The sequence below is a fragment of the Eublepharis macularius genome, chromosome 4 (genome assembly GCF_028583425.1).
Source record: "Eublepharis macularius isolate TG4126 chromosome 4, MPM_Emac_v1.0, whole genome shotgun sequence".
Lineage (NCBI taxonomy): Eukaryota > Metazoa > Chordata > Lepidosauria > Squamata > Eublepharidae > Eublepharis > Eublepharis macularius.
The window spans coordinates 4,352,686-4,358,394 of NC_072793.1; the positions used below are offsets into that span (position 1 = coordinate 4,352,686).

General features: G+C 46.0%; 1 pseudogene; it reads right to left on the bottom strand.

Annotated features, from left to right (window-relative positions):
* Positions 1–1,995: 1,995 nt before the first annotated feature.
* LOC129328580 (ferritin, higher subunit-like) lies at positions 1,996–2,557 on the bottom strand (annotated as a pseudogene).
* Between the last annotated feature and the right edge of the window lie 3,152 nt (positions 2,558–5,709).

Below are 5,709 nucleotides of genomic sequence, written 5' to 3' on the forward strand. Positions count from 1 at the left end.
AATATTTGAAAGGCTGTCATTTGGAGGAGGGCAAGGAGCTGTTCCAGTTGGCAGCAGAGGGTAGGACCTAAAGCAATAGGCTTAAATTGCATGCAAAAAGGTACCGGCTGGATATTAGAAAAACTTCTTTACGGTCAGAGTAGTTCAAAAGTGGAATCAGCTGCCTAGGGAGGTGGTGAGCTCCCCCTCATTGACAGTTTTCAAGAGGAGGCTGGATGAATATTTGTCAAGGATGCTTTAGGCTCATCCTGCAGGGGGTTGGACTAGAAGGACTGTATGGTCCCTTCCAACTCTGTGATTCTGTGATATACCTAACCCTGGCAACTGGCAGCAAGTAGTTTTTGGAAATGGAGGCTTTCTCTACACATTACTTCTTTCACAAGTTCTCCAGGGAGCAAACTCATTCTCTGAGCAGAGATCAGCTCAGGGGATTGGTTTCTGTTTAAGCAAGCAAGCAAGCAAGCAAGCCTTTATTGGCATATATAAAATAAAAGATTTTAAATACAGAAACGAGTCCATACAAAATGAGATTAAAATTACAGATAGGAACAGGGCAACAGTGCAGCAAAACCAGTACAGAATATTACTTGTCAGGGCGTATAGCCCTGGCACTGTAGAGAAACTTTGCTGCTATTTCAGTTATTTCCCCATCCGGGTTGACAAGCGGAAACTGAACCTTAAATTCATCAGAAAACTCTGAAGGTTGGGCGAAGGTTTCTGTTTAAAAAGAGAGAGTGCAGTTGGGCTCATAAATCTGCTTCTGGGGAAGGGAGAGCTCCTGCCTTTCTCTCGCGCCTTTTCCCCTGTGCAAAAACAGTGCAGAGGGGAGACATTTCTGCTCCACAGGGAGGTACGTGTGCACGCGGAGCAGCAGAAAGGGGGAAACTCTCCCATCTCACACTGTTTGTCATGTATGTCTGTACCCCTCCATCCATGTCATTGTTCTAGGGGGTGCTAATTGTCAGTACTATGGTTTGATTTTATATTGCAGATGCTATATGCATCACTTTCGTTTCTCTTTCTCCCTGCCTGAGAATGTAGCTGTGTAATCTGCGTATTTCTTTGAAGCGCACCGAAATGACCTTGTGGTGTCTGAAATGTTACCGTTTCTGTTATTCCTCTTTCTGTCTTGTCTAGCTGGTGTATAAACTCCAGCAGAGATTTCCAGACTTCTTCCCACTCAAACTTGTGGGTTATGGAGGAGGGGAATGTTTGGGTATTTAGTCCTGCACTTTCCTCAAGTCCCTGTTCCTTTCAAGGAAGTTGTACTGCTTAGATGCTTTCTTGTTTCTAAGTAAGCTGTGGGCCTGTATATGGAAATGATCTGATTTCTGAATTAAAAGTTATTTAACCAGGAACCTGTGTCTTGATGCAGTGACCGAGAGATCTGTCTGCTGTATCCTGTCATCCATAGCCTGACACCCATGTGGAAAAGGCCAGGGAACTGAAACTCTTGATAAGGGCACCAGTTTAGCCAGGTTTTTTTAATTAGGGGGAAAAAATCTTATGTTTAGGTGATAAATAAGTAGCCTGGTAAAAGCCAGAAGTACCAAATCTACCTGGGCAGTTTCTGAAAACCAGAGACTGTGAAGAGAAAGAATAAAACTACATCTTTGAGATAACCTGTTTGGGGAAGGGGGAATCAAATTTATTTATTTATGTCCCCTCAGTGTTTGCGTATGTTAACTAAGTTTCAGTTCAACATGTTAGTTCCCACTAGGAAAACTTACAATCTTTGGGGAATGAAGTTGAGAGCCACGTGTACGTTCTGTAGTGAAGTATTCCTCACAAATCCTTTACCTTGTTATGTGCCTGATTTTCTGGAAACAATCGTTGTTGTTGTTTTTGTTTTGCTTTTTAAACTGGTGAACCCTTGTTTATTGGAAGCATGCCAATTGAGAGTTGGCAGGTACAACCCCCTTGACTGGGGCACGGCAACTGTGATGGTGGTGGGTAGGTTCTGTGGGTTCACAGAGGTGGTGCTCCCAGGGGTATGGAGGGGGGGCATGCCACGCTCAGCTGCTGCTCTCTCCTAGGCTGTGCTTGTCAAAGAGATACTCTCCAAGGCCCCCCTGGGATGTTCCCAGCCGCCGAAGGTTGGTGATATAGTCACCCGGGACCTTGATAGCTTTGACTTGTTCATCGAGGTAGTGAGTCTCCAGGAAGTCACAGAGATGTGGGTCTCCCTGGCCAGGCGGTGCAGCTCCAGAAGGGCCTGGTTCACACTCTTCCAGGTGATGGGCTGCCTCCATTGCATCCAGAGTGGTTCCCCAGGCATCCCGTTCTGGCTTCTTTATATCTTGTAGGAGGACACGGCCACCATGCTGGCTCTGGAACCAAAGTAGCTTGTCAGCATGTTCCTGCTCTTCATGTGACTGTGATCGGAAGAATTTGGCGACATGTCGCAAGGCAACATCATCCTGGTCAAAATAGGAAGCCATGGAGAGACAGACGTAGCTGGCGTAGAGTTCCATGTTGACCATGTGGTTGACAGCCGCTTCACAGTCGCGGTGGTAGTTCTGGCGGATCTGGGAATCCATTGCTCCGGTTAGCTGGGAGGTTCAGGTTTTAAGAAGCATCTGGTCCGGCTGGTGCAAAAAGTGATCTGTTGGCTGGCAGTTGTGGTGTATCTCACTCGATCAACGCAAGCACGCCTGAGGCTACCAGCGATTCTCTGCAGAGAGGGAGGAAAGGCGGTGGAACCAGGTTCCATCCAAACACTGTTGAAGCAAGAACCAAGCTCCCGGAACAATCGTTGTTGTTTATCATCATCTGTGTCTTTTCTGTACAGATAAAATAGCTGTGAAAAGGGATTTATATTTACCTTACAATTAAGTACATTATTCCAGTAGTGTCCCAAATGTGAGCCCTTTAAGGAATACGAAGGTTAGCTCTTGTATTAGAAGAGGCACAGAGACAGAGGAGGAGTCAGGAGGTGTTCCCGCCTTAAACAAAGAGAAGCACCTTACTATCATGAGAGTTACACGTACCACACAGAGAGACATGCCTCACCCCCAGTGTTCAGGGCATGCTGAATCACCTCTTCCATCAACATGCTACCAGCCAGTTAATCAAAGCTTCTGCCTCCCCTTTTACTGATTGTGAGTGGCTGGGATTTAAACAAACAAAAGGAGAGACCAGAGAGTGTAGGAGTGAATCCCCCCCACCTGCCTCTCTGCTCCCCACACCCTATTGTGGGTCACCCACAGGTGAACTAATAGGGTTATCAGTTAGCGGCTAAAGACTGACAGGGGCCTGGAAGCATGCAGACATGGGGGTCTTTTTTCTCAACTAAGAGGATGGTATTGTAGGAAAGTGATCCCAGATGTTTTGCTAATGAGTTACAAACCATAGATTTCACCATTATGTTGCCTTACATATTATCTGTAGCTTTAAATATTTACTCCTACATCCTACCTGTGCTTTATGTTGTTCAATGGAAGTCCTAGAATTGCTTATGTTCTGTTTCAGCAATTCCTCAACCCCATACTGGATCCTTGCTAATCCTATACCTTTGTAAACTTATATTCTTTCACTCCATGACACTGTTTATGGACATGTTCTTGACACTGTATGGAAATGCCTGCCCTTGTCCTTGCCACTAATTGTATTAATCACACACTATGTAATCTGCCTTGAGTCTCAGTGAGAAAGGCAGAATATAAATAAATAAAGCAAGCAAGCTTCTGGGGAAAACCTGTAAGTGATTTTATGGCTTTCTAGGAATTACCAGTAACTCTACGGCAGCCTGCCCCTGCAGCCGTCAAAGCAGTACTAGCCACTCCTGGCAGGACCCCCTTCCCACCAACAGGGAGATGCCAAGGGTGCTCACTGGCCCGCACCCTATCACAAACTCAAAACCTGCCAGGGACAATGCTGAACCGACCCACCCTAGCCAATAACATCAAACCCCTAATCAGTGCAAGGTAGGCGAACCCCCCCCCCAAACAAACGCCAATTCGGAAAGAGGGGGGGGAATCCTACCTAGCTCTGAGAATAGCAGCTGGCTAATGCAGCACCAATACAGAGTGAGGCGGGTGGGCTGAGCGAAGCTTCCCAACTGCAGCTGGGCAAGGGCGGAGCTGGTGCCTCAAGCCCTTGGCTCTGCCCTCCCAGCCAATCCCTGCGTAGGAGGGGTGGTGCTGCCTCCCTCCTTCCAGGGCGACAATTGCCAGCCCCCGGCTTGAGCGGCAAAGCTGTGTGCCGGGCAGTGCTGTGTTGTTTCTGGTGTTGCCTAGAGAAGTGTGAAGTCACTTCTGCTTCTCCCCAGAAATTATATAACACCATGACCCAGCAGTGATTTCTTTTTAATCTCTCCCTCCGCCCCCCAATGGTGGCTGCCAGAGTGCGAGGGAGCAGCAGGAGCCGTGGGTGGGAGACCTCACTCCCCCAGCAGGCAAATGTTAAGCCAATGATCTAATGTCCTGTGTTAGTTCTGATGAGATGAATGGACCTTGTAGTGCCTCAGGGGTCACTCAGCTTGAGTTGTCCCCGGACCATTCTCACTTCACTACTGGCCCCAACCCAAATCCTCCCAGTGGCTGGTTTTGAATGTTAAAGGAAAATTCAGGAGGATCTCTCACAGAATGTTTATCTTGTCTTTGCAATTAATCAAGCCTTGCTCTGTCTTGGACATGTTGGCAGGGGGGATGCTGAGAAATTCGTAGTGAACATGTTTGGCAGGTGAACATGCCATTTTTGTCAACTGCGATCGCTTGTGAGCCGAGGTTTGGATCGCCTTCCCTCACCACCTTCCAACTTGAACAGCATCCCAGATAGCCTTTGCAGCTGTACAATGATTGTGGTGGTGGAATTTCATTTCCTTCTGTGTTGCTTTTGCACTACACAGTAGTGAAATCAATTCTCCATCAGGGTTGTGGGTAGTCTGCTCAGTGAATCAAATGGCACGGGGAGGAAAACTACAGCTCCAAGTAGGCTGTGCAAAAATATGAATGCATGAAATAACATCAAATAATGCCATGTTGAACACAGATGGCGAGACTTTTTTAAAAGCATAGAGTATGATTGACTGGTTTGTTTACTCTTTCCTCAAACCATTGGCTGTAGAATGATGTACAATGTTGGCTCATGAAATGGTACCAATTTTGTTGTACTGTTCTATCTGAACATGCAGAACCCAGCAGGTTCTTGAGCTTCCCTAGTTATGAAATTTGTTACAACCCAGTATGTGCTACAAAATATTTGGGTGACTTCTTATTTTAACCACATTTCATTATGTAGCTCTTGGCTCAGCAGTTCTTTAGATTTACTAAGTATAGTTTTCTAACCTCATTGCTGGGTTCCATGGCTGTTCTTTTGTATATATAATTCTGTTGCTGTTCCACAATGAAAACGAGAGAGCCAATTTCTCTGTGCTACATTTCTAATCTTTTAAATGCTCCATTTAAAAATATTTATAGTTTTGATAGTTGTCTATAGCCTCTGGAGCGAGACTAAGGATTGTTATTTCTCCTTCATGGGGCTGAGGGGGAAATTCTCTCAGCTTTAAGGCTACTGAAAATCCATTTCATTATCGAGCATGCTGACGCTACCTTGAAATTTCCCTTGTGAGGCCAAGCAAAATTAGCTCCGTTTTATATGACCTCTTTGCACATTCAGGGATGAATGACCTGAGTCACTAATGAGGGGAAAACCACAAACTGCTGTCTCACAGAGATAGATATCAATTAGAAATGCCAACGTTGCCTA